Raw genomic sequence first — 22064 nt, 5'->3', positions numbered from 1 at the left:
TACAAGTGTTGTTATTGTTGTGTAGTTCCCGCACTTATATTCTGTCTATGATGCTTTGTCTTAAATAGATATGATTTGAACTGTCTCTATCTTGATTTGGCAACATAAACTAGAATGATATAGACCATACAGTGACCATACTACATAGATATATGTTTGTTTTATGCTTATATCGTGTCCACCTTACTACTGAACTGGTTTACCAAAATGAGTTTCATATACAACATGGTAAACCTGTGATGTGTCTGTTTGTTTCTCTTTTAGAATGGGGACAAAATATTGGAGAAGAGTACCCCGTTATGCAATGGTAAAGGAAGTAATGTAGATGAGGTTCAAGATAGTGAGACATCCCTATTGGTCTCCAAGAAAGCTGATAAAAACTATATTGAAGACACTGAGACAACCCCAAAGTCTTGTCTTGATGTAGTGTTCGAGTTACTTGCCACTACTGCTGGCACCAGCTCTTCGAACTTGCTGCCTGAATCAGTTCGGCTTCTTGAGTCTCAACTTCAAGTTGAAAGACATCGATTAGATGTTCTGTGACAGGAAGCCGAAGGACTGAGGAAGTCCCTACAGAATTCAGATGCATACTTTCTGGTGCAACAACAAGCGCTGGAGGATTTAAGCACCAAACAAGAGAAACTTAATAAGCTTGCTAAGCATCTTGCCAGCATTATGGATACCCAGGATATTGTTTCTTGAGCTCTTCTGAAGTGGTTTAAGTTCTGGACTTGTTTTGCTGCGGCGTTTATTTGCACTGGTCGCCAACTTTGACAACCAGTGTATGTGATATGCTGCTTTGTTCCCTATATTTGCACTAGTGGCGAACTTTGATGCCTAGTGGATGTAATATGTGTAATAGACGTGATAGCCTAGCATAAGTTGCTTGCTTATTTATTTCGTTGTTGTCTTGTTTATTTGTTTGCTTGTAGTCAGTGCAGTTCTTTTTCCATGGTTTGCTATTGGCCGCAGTAACCTATTTTTTGAAACTAGGCCACCAGTGGTGTGTGTCGGTCCTAAACAAACGGTTTTTAACCCCTTTCCGCGACGGCATTTGGAACCGTCTCCATGTGAGTGTGTGCGATAGGGTGTCCTTCCCACACGACCCATAAACCGTCGGGGATATGGAACACACGCTAAATTCTTTCGCAAGTGTGGTATCAGTGATTAAGCGTTTCTAATGACGTAGTGAAACCATCGGTCTGTCGTAACCAACCGTTTGGGAAACAGTATGTAAGGCACACGGGCCAACATATGAACTGTGTGCGATTTGTGCCCCATCGCACACGAGTTTTCTGCGTAACCCGTCTGCCATGCTAGACTCCATCGCACATGTTTTCCAACAATTACCGTCTGCGATAATGTTCTATCACAAACGGTTCAGGAGCCCCTTCGCACACATACAAGTGTTGCAGACCGTTTGTGATTTGTTGGGTATCACCGACGGTTGCCGCAAGAGTGACGTGTGCTTTTAGTTTGGGATCCCACACGTTTCCTGAAAAAATTATGACTGGGATTGTATTTTGCATTGGGCACGGTTTACTTCGAGTTCTCGTGTGCGATAACGTGATATCACAAACGGTTCCGAAGAACCTACGCACACGTAGTAGCACTGCAAATCATTTGCGATCTGCTGTGTATCACCGACGGTTCCGCTACGATTGACGTATGCTTTCCGATGTGGATCGCACACACTCATTTAGTTGAACCATGTGCGGAGCAATTGCCAGGTTAAAACAAAAATATCCCATTTTGAATCGGCACGCAAAAAGCAAATTCACCAGAATATTCAATTGAACAAATAGTGTCCATAGGAAGAACATTCATCAGATTTCGCAACAATTGCAATTGAACATATGGTAGCTAAATTCCAATGATTTGTCCACACATATATGAATTACATAATTAATCATAGTGTACGAAATACGAAGACCTCAACAGATGGAAAACAATGGATCCATGCATTATATGTTTAGCGGCTAACTCTTACTCGATGTTTCAGGAGAACGCATGCTGAAATCTTCATTATCACCAGTGGGATTGATGTAGTGATCCAGGAAGAAGTCGGTGATAAATCTACGAACCATCAGCAATTCACCAGCCGAGAGCGGTTCAGGGGTCCTTGGTTTTAAGATGAGCTGCAGTATTTTTAAGATCAGAATGTGCCATATGAGTGGAGTAGAAGATATTAATTAAGATAGACTTACTGGTACTAATTCGCGAGGATCGTCACAACTACCAGCAGATTTGCAGATGAAGATCATGTGTCTGCAAACATAGTATCCACAAAGGTTGGTCCCTGCTTCTTGCTGAGGACACTGAATTTTTTTGTACAAAATTAGTCATGTATTTGTCCTCTTAGGAACAACCTAACCGGTGTTAGATGTATTATTTTTTCTTTGGACAAAATAGAAAGAGGTTTATTTAGAAGCTTGAACATTTTACTAGCGTAAGGAAAAGTATTTGCATACTGTTGGATAAATTTTTCAAAAATAACGGATTTCGGTGTGTTACCGGAGAAACAATCTCGTATTGCATGGGTTGTTCCATCTTGAACAGGTTCCCTGGTTTAGTTTTCCACAATGCGGACACACTGCAAATGATGATGAATTTTGACAACAACAATTATTGAACCAGATATGAATGCAAATTAATTTCAACATCATAGAATTGAATACCTATCCAAGAATTGCTGAACATGTGTCAGATCCTGAGCGTTTGTTAACTCTCGGAGAGAATCGATGTAGTAAACTGTGTTCTTGTTTGGAACAATGAATACCAATATCTAGTGATTGCTACATATTATGAAAGCCATGAACTTACGAATGATGTCGAAATCCGAAAGACAATCAGTGTATGCGTGGTTGTTTACTTGACTTGCTGTTCATGATATGGCCAGAGAAATGATTCTGCATGGGACGTGTTTTCGAAGATACGGAGGACCATGTTAACGGCCCAGTCTCGTCGGTCCTTACCATCTAATGTTGTGCCATTTGCTAATGCAGGATCTATGAAATACACACTCTGCATTTTTTTTCTCTGCGCGTTCAATCCCCTGAGAGGAATAAAATGCAGTTAGTTGTTTATCATTTATAGCCTTGTATGGAGAAGTTGATCAGAGTTTGTTAAGTACTTACAAAATCAGGCATCTAACAAGAGTGGCATCGAGCACGTTGAAGTTGAAGAAGAGATGTAAGTCCTCGAAACTCACATTGATGGAACTAGCATCGTGTCGGAAATGATCTCTATTGTAGTGGACTAGCAAAGCATGATAACCTTCTGACATTTGATCCATGCAATATTCATGTAACTCGCGGCAACTGGAGCTGCACTCATCAAAGTATTCGACAACAAGAAATGGTTGGCCATGCACGTAATTGTGTTCTTCAAGTATGTCTGCTTTATTTTTAGCAAGCAACAAACGTACTTCTTAATCACCCATGGCGTCAGAAATAATATTACTCCCCGATTCGAACAAGCTGCTGTTAATTTGATTCTAGGCGATGAGTGCTTTAAGTAAGAGGCAATCGTTCTCTTTCCTCTTCACTCTCCCGCCGCGCTTCCTCGTGGTCATGGGTGTAGCCTTTTTGGCCACTTCCTTCTTGGTACTTGAAGCATTTCTGGCAGAACGTATGGTTGCCTGCAAGGTAGACTGCCGAGCATACGGTGAAGCTTGGACGGACTGCTTAGCAGACGGTTTATCTATGCCGGACCGCTGAGTTGGCGGTGCTGCTGTGACGGACTGCTGGGCTGTAGGAGCAGAGGCATCAGACTGCTGACCCTGCGTTGCAGCTATGTCGGGTTTCTGCGCAGGTGGTGCCAACTTGTCGGTGTGCTGAGGAGGCCGTGCCAACGCGTTGGTTTGCTGAGCAGGAAGTGCTGACGCATTGGTATGCTGATCACGCGCCTGTGGCCGACGGACTGATGAGCAGTCAGTTCTGGACCTACAGACTGCTTAGCAGGCCGTTCTGAAGCATCGGACTGCTTAGCAGTCTGTTCCACCAGGTTGGTCTGCTGAGCATGTGCTACAGCTGCCCCCCTCCCCCGCAGCTTCAGCGGCCCGCATCTGAACCGGTGGTGCGTCATCAGCAGTTGTAGGCCTTGCCACTGGCTGCTTTGGGGCGGAGGATGACATGGCCTATACGCCACAAAGTCGGTCCGGCTGTTCACAGGTTGATGCATCAGCCCGCGAGAGCTGCTGTGGCAAGGAGAGCGTCACCGGTTGAGGGGCGACAGTGGTTGCTCTTGGTGGGGCTTCAGGAATCTCATCGATGAACTCTATTTTCTTTCGTGGCCACTGGATTTGATGTAACAGTGCTTCTCCCAAGGTCCTTTGCACATCGAAGTCTCCTAGGACATTCTTCAGGGCAAATTCATTGAATCCAGGCTTTACTTCAGTCATGTAGCACTTCACACAGCCCGGCTTCAATGGCACATTGTCCAAGAAGAGGCCATCTTCCAAGAAGGGTGGGCAAACCCAGGTTGTTGCACATTTTAATGTACCTTCATAATGTGTAACCACACCCTTCAGTCTGTCTTTCATTCCAGATAGATTAGATATAGCATCATCACGAGCAGCTGCAGTCTCAGTGTCGATGGGGTCAGCTGATGCACAACTACTCTTGTGCAGTGTTGTCGTGCAATAATCAGCATCCTCCATGCCCGCCTCCCCTCCCATCTGATGGCTATCTATCAGTGTTAGAGTCTTCAGCATCATCATCATTGACTCCTCAACATCCTTTCGAACAGCCGGATAAATCTCCTTCTTCAACTTTTCATACAATGCATTCTGCTTCATTTCACTCCTCGTTTTTTCCATGCTGAGCCTCTCTTCTTTGCTGAGTGTGAAAGCCCTCTTGTGCGGAACATTAACACCTATACCCCTTGCACGGCCAGGGGGCTCTTTTGTGTCCAGAGCAATTGATAGAATGTCACATGGCCCTGAGTTCCTGTAGAACCTTCCAGGGATCTTGGAAGCCTCTACCATCACTTCATACAGTTTGGCATCATGTGCATTTTCAAAGTAATAAGTTTCATCATCATGCCTCTTTGCACGTGCCCGCAAGTAGTCTCTGGCGTGTTCGCCCTTTATTTCACTAAAGGACAGATTCCCACCCGCCGCTACTGCTTCTTTGTCCTCCTGTTCCCATATCAGTTTCATGCTGTAGTATCCTGCCACACCCATACGGTGGGGTGTATGTTCTTCTTCTGAAGTTCCGATTGCTTGAAACTCTTCTCAGCAAACTCTGGAGTTGCCCTGACCCTTTTCAATTCTGCCCAGTCTGCCTTTGTAATTTGGGGGTATGCGGGGATTGGGTCCTTGCCTTCACTCAAGTACTTCTTGTACAGCACATGCTTCTAGTTTCTCCAAGCATCCCTAGCCTTCTTCAGTGCAGCGTGTTCCACCTGCATTCTCCACTGCTCTGGAACGTTGAAGTGATCCATGATCTCCCGAACTATCCTTTGCCGTGTTTCTGTGTCAGCCTTCCGAAACCCCGGCAGATTAATGTTGAGCCTTGGCCTGCCAACAAATCCACACACACTCCTGAACCTCAGGCGTGCTTTATCTGGTTTAGTTGGAGCCCGGGACTTTAAATCAATCTCGGTTACTTCATATACACCTTTAGGCTGGTGTGTGGGCTTCCTTGGAGCGTTCCTTCGTGTCCTGACCGGAAGGGTAATTGCTGCAGCTCTATCCCGTTCAAGACTACTTGATCCCTCACAATCTGCTGAAGACCTAGGGTTGTCCGAATCAGATGAAGATACATGGCCTGAATGAGTGCTGTCGCTGCTACTCGGCATCTACAGAGAACACATGCGAAACTCAGGAAAGGAGGATAAGCATAAAACTAACAACTTGGTATCAAGCTTTCTAAGCATGCCATGCAATAATTTAGAAAATGTACGGCTAATTGTTAAGTTTGTGTGACTCGGGCGCCCGCGATCTGTAAATAGGCAGTAACTTATTGGAACAAATGCAACTTATATGTAGTGAGGAAGGTAGATAATGAACATATATACGCTCTCCATTATTTTATCACCAATTTGGGAACATACGAAACAAAATCGGAAGAGGGATTGTGAGGAAATATGCCTCACCGCGATGGAGAGCAGTAACTAACAGGCTTCTTAATGCAAACCCGGCCGGGCCACAGGAGAGGCGAGGGTTGCTGCATCGATATGCTCGAGGGTGGCTGGTGAGCAAACAAAGACGGCGAGGCGCACGCCGTCGCGTGTTGGGAACGGCAGTGGAGGTAGGCTTGACGTCGAAGAGCGGGCACACGGCCGGGGTGAGCGTGGTTGCACCGGAGAGGGTTCTACTGTGGATCTGGGGGAGGGGAGCTGGCGAAGGAGATTGGGTGGACTAGTTGAGTGAAACGCGGGCGGACGGTGGGGGGTGTTGGGGAATCCGGGTGTTGGCGGCCTAGGTGAAAAGGGTGAAAAATATCTCCGGTCGCCGCGCGCGCGGAAAGGCCTATGCAAACGGTTGCCTCTAAGCGCTCGTGTGCACAAACAGAATAATTTCGTTTGAAATGAAGACATGAGTTCATCGTTTCGCCTCTAAATTTTTCCCATGTAAACCAATCACAATTTTACCACGGGTTTGATTTGCTAGCGCATTTCAGGTCTCGTGTGCTATATGTAAGACATTTTTTGGCATTTACCGTGCATGTTGGCATATAAATCAATTCCTAGCCGGACTGCATTTCCTGTCGAAAGGGATGAGGATTGCCGTTCGATCTGGGAGCATCCAACGGTGCACACGTACGATCCGTGGGGTTTGGGTTCTGGCCAATCAGAACGCACGACTCAGATCGCGCGTGCAGCGTGGGGGGCATCGGCCACGGTTTGGTAGGCACACGGTTTTCGTGTGTGAACCGTGTGCTATTTGAAAACATTTTTTTGGAGGGGCTATTTGAAAACATGTACACGTGTTGTCGAAAGGGATGAGGATCGCCGTACGATCAAGGAGAATCCAACGGTGCAGACGTATGATCCGTGGGGTTTGGGTTCTGGCCAATCAGAAAGCACGACTCAGATCGTGCACGTGGCAGAGGGGTGGGGGTGCATCGGCCACGGTTTAGTGGACACACGGCTTTCGTGAGTGAACCTTGTGCTCTTTGAAAACATTTACATTACCTAACATCATATTTTTGTTCGAATGAAAACATGAGTTCATCGTTTCGCCTCCAATTTTTTTCCACGGTAAGAAATCATGAGTATAGTGGAGAGTGTCATATACTAGTATCATGAATATATAGTATATATGATACTAGTGTATGATACTACCTTTAATTAATTAGAGGGCATAGTATAATACATAGAGTATTGTATCATATATAGATCATATTTATTGCCATGCATCACACAAATTAGAATTGCATTTAACATGATACGGTATCTACCTATATGTTACTCTAACCCTCTTTATATATATTTAATTCTTTGCCACATCAGCATACTTGCTATTTCCAAGTGCATGACATCGTCGTCTACGATACCACCACTATGGCCAGCCTTATATAGTGGGGAGTATCATATACTATATATATATATTATCATGCATATGATACTAGTGTATGATACTATGTACGTACCTTCATAGTGCATATGTAGTATCATAGAGTAGTACATATCATAGATGACCGTATTTATGGTCATGCGTGACACAAAGTAGTATAGCATTTATTATATATATATATATGTTACGGTATCTACATATGTTACTGCTTCTTTGCCACATCATCATATTTTCTATTCCCGAGTGCATGATACCGGCTACGATACCCCCACTAAGGCCACCCTAATAAGGTTGGTCGTAATATGGGAGTATCAAGTGGTACGATGCATGCCAACTAGACTTTTTGGATGACGGCACATAGTTAAATGATGAAAGAGAGGGTGTGGTATCATATCATGATACCGTATCATATTAAATGTTGTACTACTTTGTGTCATGCATGGCAATTAATTAATAAGGAACCTAAGATACTAACTTATGATACTATATATGCATGCGCGCATTACGGAGGTATTGCTAATCATATACTAGTATCATGCATATATACTCCCTCCTTTCCGGTTTATAGGCTTATCTCAAAATTATAGGCTTATCATAAGTTAGCATCTTAGGTTGCCTTACTAATTGTCATGCATCACACAAAGTAGTAGTACAACATTTAATATGACACGGTATCATGATATGATACCACATCCTCTCTTTCCTCATTTAATTGTATGCCACATCATATTAGCTAGTCATCTATGATATACTAGCTACCTCACTAAGAGCATGGTTAATAATACAGCCAAGGGTCGGCTATAAGAAGTTGCCATGTCATATACAGCCAACCTCTTAGCGGGCATGTACAATAATAAGTTTTATATACGTACTAGTTTATCAATAGTTGGCCCACCTTACATCCTCACAAAGTGTCTTGGCTCTCGTGTTGCAGCTGGCTCTACTAACCAAGAGCCCGCTTCTCTTCTCTTTCCTCCAACTAATAAGCACATATATATTATTCTATTCCTTATAGCCTACTTAGACTACCCACAGTGGGAGTAACATAGGTAGTAACATCACACGTATCTAGATAAAATAGATGATGTGGCAAGCAATAAATGAAGAAAGGGAGGAAAGTGGTAACATAGCTAGTTAGAGTGGCCACAATGGGTAGTAACATAGACTAGTAACATGCACATGTTACTAGTCTATGTTACTACCTCTATAGTGGGGAGTAACATATGTGTGGTAACATACAACACTTCATTTATTAGGCTATAGACTCATTTTGCCTTGATATGTGTGTGATGTTAATCATACTACTAGTAACTAGCTATGTTACCACTTTCCTCCATTTCTTTATTTATTGCTTGCCACATCATCTATTTTATCTAGATATGTGTGATGTTACTACCTATGTGTAGACTACCTACAGTGGGAGTAACATATAGGTAGTTACATCACACATATCTAGGTTAAATAGATGATGTGGCAACATAGCTAGTTACTACTAGTATGAGTAACATCACACACATATATATCAAGGCAAGATGTGTCTATAGCCTAATAAATGAAGTGTTGCATGTTACCACACACATATGTTGCTCACCACTATAGAGGTAGTAACATAGACTAGTAACATGGGCATGTTACTAGTCTATGTTACTACCCATTGTGGCTAGTCTTACTAGTAGTATGAGTAACATCACACATCTCAAGGCAAGATGAGTCTATAGCCTAATAAATGAAGTGTTGCATGTTACTACACATATGTTACTCCCCACTATAGAGGTAGTAACATAGACTAGTAACATTCTATGTTACTACCCATTGTGGCTAGTCTTAATTATGTCACTCTATTGTGTACTTGCTCTAATTCATAGTATCATAGAGTAGCTAGTATCATATGTAGTACTTTATTTATATTGTCATGCATGACACATAGTAGCATAGCATTTATTATGATACGGTTTCATGATATAATACTTAACCCTCTCTTTCTTCATTTAATTAATTCTATGACAGCTCATCAAAACTGCCTAGTTGGCATGCATGATACTAGCTATGATACCCCTTACTATCAGCCTAGCAAAGGTGTACAGATCATTTGTTCGTCGCTTTGTGAGTTTTCATCCGTTTGTTCGAGAAGCGGGGAGAAGTTTCAAACATTTCGGCCGCGAGGTGCGGCCACTAGCGTAGGCCTAGTTGGTATTTTAATTACAGGAAATTCAGATGGAGTTCAGACATCATCAAAATCGATGTGTGCCTGTGGCGTGCTCTCACGACCCTGTGGAAAAAAATTGGTAAAGTTTGGCACAAGTTTTGATGATCGCTCCTTCCAAACCGGAGCACTTCACTTGAAGGATCATGGTTTTCCAAAAGGAGACGTGTCAATTCAAACTCCTATGGTCGGTGACTTCATCGTTTGGCCTCATAAAAATTTCCCCACGGTACGCAATCACCAATATATCACGTGTTTGATTTTCTGGTGCATTTGAGGTATCGTTAGCTATATTTAAGACATTTTTTGGGATTAATGTGCATTTTGTGCATAAAAATAAAATTACAACCGGAACTGCATGTGTTGTCAAAAGGGATGAGGATCGCCGTTCGATCTGGGATCATCCATCGGTGCTGATGTACGATCCGTGGGGTTTGGGTTCTGGCCAATCAGAAAGCACGACTTAGATCGTGGACGGGGTGGCGGGGTTTGGGTGGCACACGACTTTCATCAACTAACCGCGTGCTATTCGCAAACCAGATTGCATATATTTGTTCACACATACTGTAGTGAGATCAATTGAGTGTGCTACCTCTATGATATAATAATAATAATAATAATAATAATAATAATAATAATAATAATAATAATAAAAAACAGTACATATTCATTGCCTGAGCTGAGAGCATATCAAGGTCAACATATTAACGGTTCTTACATCAATAGAAAACTGGGCATAACTCACAAATTCAATACACGCAACAGTTCTAAATTGAACGCTTCTCTATTGCACTGGTGCGTGATCCCTTGGCTGGCAACTCGTCAAATTCATCATACTCGTCCTGATCGGCAACATCGTCGACACCCAGTACCCTTCTCTTCCCATGCATCGCTAAATGACCGTTCTTATTCAAGGGGTCTTCCACAAAGAAAATCTGGGTAGCATCGCTGGCAAGAATGAATGGGTCCACGTGATATGCCATCGTTGTCCTATTAACACAGGTCTTCCTGTACTCATCAATCCTTACCTAACCAAGAGGGATCCATGCGCACCTAAATAATGCCACCTTAACTTTCACATATTCAAGCTCCCAAATCTATTTGATGGTTCCATAGTATACCCTTTTATCAGCTTCATTTACAGTCATGCATTCTATTCGAACAGAGCTATTCTGATACGAGGTCTTCTTATCACGTTCCTCAGTGTAGAACGTGTATCCATTTATGTCATATGCTTGGTACGTCAGCACCGTAGGTGATGGCTTTTGTGCCAACCACGTAGCAATGTCATCGATGGATCCTTGTGCCAAACAATTCTTCAGCCATTCGGCATAGTTCTTAGTGTTCTCCTTCATCTCCACATCTGATGAAGGCACCATTGGTAAGAATCTTTGGAGTATCTCCGCCAAGTGTTCTTCGGCATAAGTGATGAGAACTGGGCTGTTAAGCAGTACTGTCAAATGGGCTTTCTCTGCCAATTCTCCGGGTGCCAGCAAGGACCAGCTTACCTTTCAGCCTTCCCTCGTGGCGAGAGAGGGGAAAACCTATAGGTCTTCGTTTCATGTATTCGGTGCAAAACTCAACCGGCTCCTCCGCGGTGTAACCTTGTAGAATGCTTGCCTCTGGATGGTTTCGGTTCTGACAAAAGCGCTTCAGGATTCCCATGAACCGCTCGAAGGGATACATGTTGTGAAGAAACACAGGACCACAATACTTTATCTCATCGACAAGGTGCACAATGAGCTGGACCATGATATCAAAGAATGACGATGGGAAAAACATCTCTTGGTTGGACAATATTCTTGCAATATCATCTTGCATATGATACAACTCTTCAGGATCTACAACTTTCTGCCATAGTTGGTTGAAGAAATCACAGAGGTCAATGAGTGTGTTTCTTATATCTTTGTCCATCAGATTCTTGATGGCAACCGGGAGGATTTGTGTCAACATTACGTGGCAATCATGTGACTTCATGTGTCCCAACTTCATTTTACCTGAGCTCACATCCACGAGACTTCTGATGTTTGCGCAGTAGGAAGAGGGTGTCTTAACTGACAACAAATAGGTGAAGAACTCTGTTGCTTCTTTTGTATTGAAATTGTAACTCTGGCGAGCTTTGATGAATTTGGCATCATCTTCTGTTTCACTCTTGCGTTGTTATTGATCAGCAAGCATATCGAGCCGTGAACCGTCACCATCCTTTCTTTTACCTTTAATCTTGAGCAGAGTACCAAGGATGCTTTCACATACGTTCTTCTCTATGTGCATGACAGCGATGCAGTGACGTACCCGTAGAATCTCCCAGTAAGGTAATTTCCAGAACACCGATTTCTTCTTAAACACTTGATCCTTCGGTGTTAGTTTCACCGTCAAAGGGTGGTTCTTTCCAAGCACAACATTAATTTTTTTAGCCATGTTGTGGACCACCTCCCCTTCATAGGGTCTTGGGGCCGCAGCTGCCTCTGCCGTACCATCAAATTCAGCTTTCATATTTCTGTATGGGTGATTTTTCCGTAAGAACCTACGATGATGCAAATACACTGTTTTGTGCGAGTTGGGAAGTCTTCTGCTAGCTGTCCTATCCATGCATGTGACACACCCTACATCTCCCCTTGTTTTCTGCCCCGATGTGTTTCCTAATGCCGACATATCTTGAATGGTGTGCACCAGCATCGCATGTAGATCGGAAATCTCCTTTCTGTAAGCATCATAACATTTTATAGCAGGCGCATCTATCCACATTGTCAGCAGTTCTTCTACCAGTAGCTGAAAGTAAATGTCGATGTCATTTCCAGGTTGCTTCGGGCCTTGGATAATCATTGACATCACAATGTATTTTTTCTTCATACACAACCAAGGAGCTAGGTTATATATGCACAGAAGCACCGGCCATGTGATGTGATTGGTGCTCATATCGCCAAAAGGATTCATCCCGTCAGTACACTCCCCGAGCCTTATACTTCTAGGATTGTTGGCAAATTTTTCAAACTTTTTGTCGATTAATTCCCACTGAGCCCCATCTTTCGGGTGCCTCATAAACCTATCCGCAATTCGCTCATCATGATGCCACCGCAACCTCTTTGCCTCTCCAGGGTTTGCAAACAAACGCCTCAACCTTGGAATTAAAGGCAATTACCAAACAACCTTGCACGGGATTCCTGTCTTGATCTCGTCGTCCAATTTGTACTTGTCCTTTGCTCTCCTGCGCTTGTATCGTGCATGCTTGCATGTGGGACATGCACGAAAATCTTTGTACTCACCACGGTACAATATACAATCATTCACACAAGCATGTATCTTCTATACTTCAAGTTCCAATGGGAAAACAATTTTCTTCGCTTCATTCATGCTTCTGGGGAGCACATTATCTTCCGGAAGAATTTCTTTCAAAAGACCTAACATCTCTGTGAAGCCCTTGTTTGATAAACCGTTTGCTGCTTTAAATCTGAGAAGCGCCAGGGTGGCACTCAACCTGGAATATTTCTTTTTGCAACCTGGATACAATTCTTTCTTGGAGTCCGCATCAATGGTTGGCAGATCCTTGTACCCAATCATATCCTTTTCTGGGCCCTCGAAATCTGCAATCATAGCAGCAAAATCTGGCATATCAAGATCGTCGTCATCTGCGTCGACGTCTTGGTTTTCCAGTGGGCGTTTCGGCTTTCCAGTGTTCCATTGGTAGCTTCATGCCTCTGCCCTGATGTTAGATTCAACATCCATGTGAAACTGATCGGGGTTTGGCATCTCGCTACCCTGGGTATCTTCATCCATGACCTCCTCTTCACCTTGTCTCGTCCAACTGTATACCCATCCATGAATCCCTTAGAGACTAAGTGCATCTGGACATCTGCAACTCCATGTGAATCTGTATTGGCACAATCAGTACATGGACACAGGATGTAATCCGCATCACCAATTCTCGTCTTTGTACTTTCAGCCAAATTCATGAACTCTGTCACGCCACTGATAAAATCTACGGTTTTCTGATTCTTCATCCATCGAGATCGTTCCATCTGCAGCACGCAAATGGTAATTAAAAACAAAACAACAACATTAATACACGGATTAACTGCTGTCCAAAGATGCGTGCATAAATCACAAGGTTTTATTTTAATAATTACTAAGGGCGCTCCATGTTGTTATTCAGACGTGCTATGACAAAAATTAATGGCCAGTCAATTTACACGCAGAGTACTAGTACAACACTACACTTAGGAATTGAATACCTTAATTTAGCCTCTCACAAAAAGAATACCTTAATTAGTTAGCCGCGCGGCGACCTCCACCCAGCAGACAGACAAGCGCGATGCGGCGGCACGCCGAGACAGCAGGGTCGAGGAGCAAAGCTTAGTGCGGCTGCCGCCTGAAGTTCGACCTCCACTATCCCGCCATCGACCGTGATGGATGTGCTCGAATCACGCCGCCGCCGACCTCGATGGTTGAGCTCCTCCTATCTCCGGCCGCAGACCGAGGATTGACCTCCTATGACGCCGCCACCGCCCACCGACTGAGGATTGACCTCTTCTCCGGTAGCCGCTGCCTAGGCCGCCGCCGCCATATCTATATGCAGAGCGGCTGTTTACACGGTATCTCACCGTAACTCAATTATATGGACAGGGTAGTACATCACATACGGTTATGTAACGGCAACCGAGTCTAACCTACGTTGTCTTCTCACACGGTTTGGTGCGGAAATCGTGTGTGACGTTGTAATACCTAACACAAACAACATGTACAAACAGTGTGCCGTATACAACATATATATTGTGCCATTAGTAGTTCCCGACCGTTAGCTTATCTCCACAGTTTGCCCATTTCCAACAAATCCCTACATAGCCTCCAAATTCCCTCGCGTGGCACTGACATTAGGGGAACGCGGACGAGTGGTGTTGATGGTTTTGGTGCGGCTGCTCCTGCTCGTATCGCCGCCAAGCACTTTCCTAAGGTCATCAGAAGGCGGGTGTACTACGGATCCGAATCGTCCTGTCAGGTTCCAATCTATCCCGATCTTTTTTAGCATGTCCAAAGTATGGCTCCTTGCTGAATCCGTCCCGAATGACCCCCCACCCCCCCAGGAAAGTGATCTGCTGCCGGATCCGGAGCTTGACTCCAGACTCCCGCAACATGAGTTCGACTTCGAGTTTTGCGCCACCGAGAAGTACCAAAAGCTGAGTTATGTGCACGGGCACACTCCCGCTCGACATGTATGCACGGAGGGATTCGACATTGCCAGGCGGTTTCTCAGTTGCCCCTTAGAGGTTAGTGCTAATTAAGTTCATCATTTTACTTTAGATAATGTCACCGCTCATCCAGAATACTATTTAACATTGGCAGGGATATGAGGCTTGTGCCTTTGTTAACTGGCTGGATGAAGAATGGCATGGCAGGGCTCGGAGTGTTATCACCAAGCTCGCAGAAGATAACGTAAAGCTGAAGAAGAAACTGGCTGATCTAGAATGTACAATCAGTACGATGAAGCAAGAAAGAATCAATCACAGGCAACAGATGAAAGCAAGAGACAAGAAGGAACTAGCATGTGTAGTTGTGGTTGTCGCATTAGCCATTTTCTATGCGCTTTTTTTAATGATGATTAGGGGTTTTGTTTGACAATATTGCTAAAGCACATCTAGATGTGCTCTAAGTAATGCACATCTAGGTCCTATGCCATTGATGTTATGCGAAGATTCGTGCAGATATTTTTCTTTGTCTTTTTTCTTTTCCTTTCTAGTTTGATTATTACTGGCTTTATCAATAAGAAAAGCTCAATGTATTGCTTGCCAAGTGTCCTACTCTGTTCGTACCGGTACTGGTGCATAATCCCAAAACTCGTTCCTTGTTTTTGTCCTGAAAAAGGAAACCAGCCAAATAGCCAATAGGAGTCCTGCGCAACCCCGGGAATTTGGAGCAACTGGGTACAAATAATTGCGGTTGATTATATCAGCTGTTAGATAATACGTCAACCCCCGCTTCAATTGGCAGTTCGTCTTCTCTGCATACCCCGCTTAAGTGTCCACCATCTTCATCGTCCCCGGCGGGCCGCACTACACACTGGCACACACTCTGCAGCCATGTCGAGCGACAGCAAGGACGACAGTTCGGCTAGCAGCCTGCCACCTGATGATAGTTCAACTCAGAATCATCCCGCTCGTCTTCCATGAGTCCGGCATCGAGCCCAGACCTCAATTATATCCAGTTCATGGAAGGGACGCCGCCTCCGGAGTCGTCAGACGACAACCAGACGGACGAGGAGCCGTCGGGGGACGAAGAAGAGGACGACGATGATGAGGAGGAGGAATGGTCGAATGAGGAGGAGGACGACAACGACAACAATGATGATGACGACGGCGGCAACGATGAAAAGCCAACGGTGGCAAGAAGCGTCCTCGCCAAGACGATGTCGCGGGGCCATCCAACAAGAACAACAAGAAGGACTAAATTAAGAAGACTGTATATATCTCTGTTTATCCTATCAATCACATCGCAGACGGTTAGTAATATATATTCGACAGAGATCTTCCACATTATCGCCAACAGGTTGGTTTGTTGAACAGTGTGCCCTGACGAGCACACAATTCACAAAAAAGACCGTATGGACTGTCTATAATGATCACACACAATTCTGATTACCGACCTGTTTGCCGGGTATCACACACATCTTGTTACGCCGAATCATTTGTGTTCACCTCACTCATCGCAAACGGTTCATCGGAGTGAACTGTATGCCGTATATCGCACACACCTTGATCTGGCTGCCCGTTTCTGTTGTTCTGTCTCATTGCAAACAGTTCGTACAGATCAACCGTATGCCCTTCATTGCACACGCAACTAAAACCTGAACTGTGTTTGATGCATCCGTCATCACAAACGTTTTATACATTTCTGGCGGTTTTCATACAACACCGTTTGCAATTATTGCATCGCACACAGATTCTCGAAGGGTCTCTGATCGTAGTGTCACGTTAGCAGCATCCTGCAGTACTGCACAATAACCATGGGTTACATATTTACTGTAGTGACCATGGGCCTCCTACGGGCCGTAGAAACAATGGGCCTTCTACGGGCCGTAGCATCAATGGGCCTTCTACGGGCCGTATGATCGATTGGTCAAATATGGGCCAATAACGGACCGCATTATGGGCCATAAATGGGCTAGAGTTGGAATCGTCCGTTCATGGGCCGACCATAACGGGCCATCGTTAATCGGCCGTATTTGATGATGCTATGAAAATGGACCAACGGATTAACAGGCCACAAACGGGCCGACTGTAACCACGGGCTGAATTTGGCCCACAAGCAGAAAAGGCCAGTAACAGGCTATAAGTAACCGAATGCTGGAAATGAGCCCAAGAATAAATGGGCCCTGAGAAGGCCAAAAGATCACATGGGCTGGAAATGGCCCAATGGAATAATGGGTTGTTAATGGGTATAAAGCGATACACTGTTCATTATGGGCCAGTTTCACCACGGGCCGTTAATGGGTCAAGAGTTACAAAGGGCCTCATATGGGCCGAAAGACGTCATGGGCCATACATGGGCCGGAAATTACAACGGGCTGGAATCATATTGGACGGCCCACATGACGTTACTGGGCATTATTCGGATAGGCCATAACAGGCTGTGAGTTAGCGGGCTGTAAATGGGCTATATGCGAACAGGTCATTAACAGGCTTTCCGTGGGCCGGCCCGCTACCTTTTGACAAAGTCAAATGGGCCGACCTTTTCACCAGAATGGGCCTCTGTTGGGCCGTGCCACATGTCGATGTATCATAGGCGCCTCCCGTCCAATGAGTGGATGACATCTGTCCCAACGGTGAGCCGACACATGGTTCCTCTCGCCATTTAGAATTTTACACGTGGAAAATCCCCATTGGTTCGGGCTGTTAACGGGTTATCAGATCCAAAACCGGACCCAATAGCTTAACGGCAACCTGTTACGGTGGATGCCACGTGTTGGTTACCCTTTACGAAAGCACTTCCATGACGCGCCATTTATCGTCATGGAAGTGGACACTTCCGTGATGATAATTTTGGTAATGCCATCGAACACTTCTATGACAGAACAAGTATGACTATCTTGATTATGTCATAAAATCGTCATGGATGTACATGCATGACAGAAAATGTGACCTACTGTGACAAACACATATCATCCCGGAAGTGGAATTTTTATGTAGTGTCTCCTACCGCCTTCATGCGGTCTCCCTGGATATGTAACCCTAGATGCCCTACCTGGCGTGTATATAAGCTAGGGGGTTTAACCCGTAGAGGGGACCGAATCACAATTACATTCGCCTAGCCCTAGAGGTAGAACACAAATCACGATCTCGAGGTTGATCAAATCTGTACTTGATAAATCTCCATCAATATAAACAAGAGCAGGATGTAGGATTTTACCTCCATCAAGAGGGCCCGAACCTGGCTAAACATCATCTCCCTTGTCCCTGTTACCACCAACCCGAGATCCATAGCTTGGGACCTCCTACCCCAAGGTCTGCCGGATTTCACAACGACACTGGTACTTTCATTGAGAGTTCCACTGTGTGATCGCCGGAAATATCGATGGCTCACCTGCAGATCAACTGCGACACCGGCCACAGGAACGTTTACGTCCCCGACCAACTTTTTGTGTTGGTTAGCATGATCTTTTGCGCCGACTCGGCAGGCCATCTGGCTTCAATAAAAAACTATGCCCCGAGTCGGAACATAACTTTCAGAGGCCTGGAATACACCGCGGGTTCCAATGGCGAGCTTGTCCTATCAGGTTGGACGCCCGACTGGGTCAAGGATCTATCAAACATCGGAGGCTCGACACCAGAACCGATCTCCTTCGAGGACATCGTAGCAGGCTCCCTGGCCTCGTCGGAGGAACCTAACACGATGACCCCAGGTGATCACGCCCTAAAACCTGACCTGGATGCTAATCCGACCCCTGGCTTGGGAATTATGTTGGATTTAGAACCAACCTCGGCGCAGGATCTATGTAACGCCCACGATGCGGCTATATCTCCCACGTGTCGAGGCACGACTTAGAGGCATAACCGCATAGTGGTTTTGTCGCAAGAAGGGTCATCTTCACACAATCCCATGTAATAAACAAGAATGGGATAAAGAGTTGGCTTACAATCGCCACTTCACACAATACATAATAAATATCATCATTCATCATTCAAAATACAATCATATAGACCGACTACGGTCAAAATCCAGATGAAAATAAGACAACCCCAAATGCTAGATCCCCGATCGTCCCAACTGGGCTCCACTACTGATCATCAGGAAAAGACACATAGTATCGACCACGTTCCTCGTCGAACTCCCACTTGAGATCGACGCCATCGACTGCACTGGCATCGTCGGCACCTGCAACTGTTTGGAAGTATCTGTGAGTCACGAGGACTCAGCAATCTCACGCCCGCGAGATCAAGACTATTTAAGCTTGTAGGACAAAGAGGTGCAAAGAGGTGGAGCTGCAGCGGCAAAAGCATGTATGGTGGCTAACTTACGCAAATGAGAGCGAGAAGAGAAGCAATGGAACGGACGTCATCTAGCAATGACCAAGAAGAGGTCCTGAACACCTACTTACGTCATGCATAACACAGACCGTGTTCACTTCCCGGACTCCGCCGAGAAGAGACCATCACGGCTACACACGCACTTGGTGTATTTTAATTGGGTCAAGTGACAAGTTTTCTACAACCGGACATTAACAAATTCCCATCTGCCTCATAACCGCGGGCACGGCTTTCGAAAGATATTACCCTGCAGGGGTGTCCCAACTTAGCCCATCATAAGCTCTCACGGTCAACGAAGGATAAACCTTCTCCCGGAAAGACCCGATCAGTCTCGGAATCCCGGTTTACAAGACATCTCGACAATGGTAAAACAAGACCAGCAAAGCCACCCGAATGTGCCGACAAATCCCGATAGGAGCTGCACATATCTCGTTCTCAGGGCACACCGGATGAGACATCCTACGAGTAAAACGAGACCTCGAGTTTCCAGGAGGTGGCCCCGCAGTCTGCTCAGTTTGGACCAACACTCGAAGGAGCACTGGCCCGGGGGGGTTAAAATAAGATGACCCTCGGGCTCGCGAAAACCCGGGGGAAAAGGCTTAGGTAGCAACTGGTAAAACCAAGGTTGGGCCATGCTGGAGGAGTTTTATTCAAGGCGAACTGTCAAGGGGGTCCCATAAATCACCCGACCGTGTAAGGAAAGCAAACTCAAGGAACATAATCCCGGTATAACAGTAACTAGGGCGGCAAGAGTGGAACAAAACACCAGGCATAAGGCCGAGCCTTCCACCCTTTACCAAAATATATAGATGCATTAATTAAATAAGAGATATTGTGATATCCCAACATATCCATGTTCCGACATGGAACAAACTTCAACTTCACCTGCAACTAGCAACGCTATAAGAGGGGCTGAGCAAAAGCGGTAACTTAGCCACACAACGGTTTGCTAGGAAAGGATGGTTAGGGCTGACATGGCTAAAATGGGAGACATGATATAGCAAGTGATAGGTAGCGAGCATGGCAATAGAGCGAACAACTAGCATAACAAAGATAGAAGTGATTTCGAGGGGTGGTCATCTTGCCTGCAAGGTTCTCAGAGTTGTCGAAAGCTTGATCCTCGTAAGCGTACTCGACAGGTTCCTCGTTCATGAACTCGTCTCCCGGCTCTACCCAAGACAAGAACACAAACAAACGGTACCACAATCAACAACGAGAAATGCGCAAGCAATATGATGCAAAACATGTATGATATGCAAGATATGATATGCGATGCGTATGCGTGCTCCGGAAGGAGAATGATTAACATGGCAGTAACTTGGCAAACCAAGCATGCCACTGGAAAGATGATATGATTTCGGTCGAAATCGATATAAAGATCACCGGAATCGGATGCACGGTTTGCAAATGGCAAGCAAAACAAGAATGACACTAATCTGCGATAAACAGCAAGATAGCACTTAAAATGCAACAAGTAGCAATGCTACAGCACCCCAACATAGCAACAAAGCACATGGCAGTAATCTACAGGAGATGCTTGACAAAAGATGAACACTGAGCTACGGCTAGTTCACAACATATCAAGCTCAAACAAGCATGGTAAAAGTGCAAAAGATTACAGGTTCACAGACTTGGTGAAAAACTGGACATGGCAGAAATCAGCATCAGGTAGCAATGTTCAGAGCACGAAATCAATATGCTACAGAAACTTAACATAGCAGAACAAGGCATGGTAGTGTTCTACTAAATTCACATGACAAAAGTCCCTTACTGACCATAAGCCAAAAAGGACCAGAAGATATGATGGCAAGCATGTAAACATAGCAAGTTTCGTTATCAGGTTTTAGACTTAGCAGAAAAACAGAGCATGGCAGAAATGTTAATATGTAAGCCTCTTTGTGAGCTTGATGCACTCACTACAGAGCAATGCATGACAAACCAAGCATACCTACAGCAATATGGCATGTTTATGAAGCTATCCATGGCAAAAACAATTGCATAGCATGTATGGATGAACTACAATAAGCTTGGCAAGATTGCAAATCATGTTAAGAATCTGCCAGAAATATTTTATAGCAAAAGTAGAGCAAGATTGAGTCATTCTATGTTACTCGAAAATTGCAAAAAGTTGCAGGAGTAAATCAATTACAACTATAGCTACAAAACATCCTTACTGAACATCTCCAAAATATGCATGGATCTCTCTCTAGCATCAAGTTTACATGGCAACAAAATTACAGCAGACAAAGTTTACATGGCCTATTTTGCATGCTTGTGCTAGTCACCACAAAGACCACAAAAATACATGGACTATACCACTGGAAAGATGGCATGGCATACTTCAAAACACATGTAGAGCTCGTGTTCAAAAGATGCACAGAATAAATGATACAAAAATGACAAATCTCCAAGTTCTGATAAGAACCAGAGATTAACAGCAACTAGCCCTCTTCCAATGAGGATTTGGGCATCAATATGACCTCTAACGAAAATGGTGCAATTGAACAACATGAAGAGCATCACGAGACGAACAATTTGACATATTACACGCGCGAATCGGAGCTACATGCACGAAGTTATCGCATCTCGAACAGGAGCACTTGCTGATAAAAATCTGGGACTTGGGAAAAAAAAGGTCGCGAGGGAGAGGTCAACGCACGTACAGTGTTTGAGCGGATCCGGATCGGGCCGAAGCCGGTGGAGCTCGCCGGAGCTGCGGGGAAGGCGCGGCGGCCGGGGAAGAAGAGGAAGGAGGCGGCGCCTCGAGCCGGAGGAGGAGAGGCGCGGGCGCGGCGGCGGTCGGCGGCGCCAGCGGCGGCGACCT

This window comes from Triticum aestivum, chromosome 1D (assembly GCF_018294505.1).
Source record: "Triticum aestivum cultivar Chinese Spring chromosome 1D, IWGSC CS RefSeq v2.1, whole genome shotgun sequence".
In the NCBI taxonomy this organism is placed as follows: domain Eukaryota; kingdom Viridiplantae; phylum Streptophyta; class Magnoliopsida; order Poales; family Poaceae; genus Triticum; species Triticum aestivum.
The sequence above is the reverse complement of the archived record's forward strand: the minus strand, read 5'-3'. Positions refer to the sequence as shown.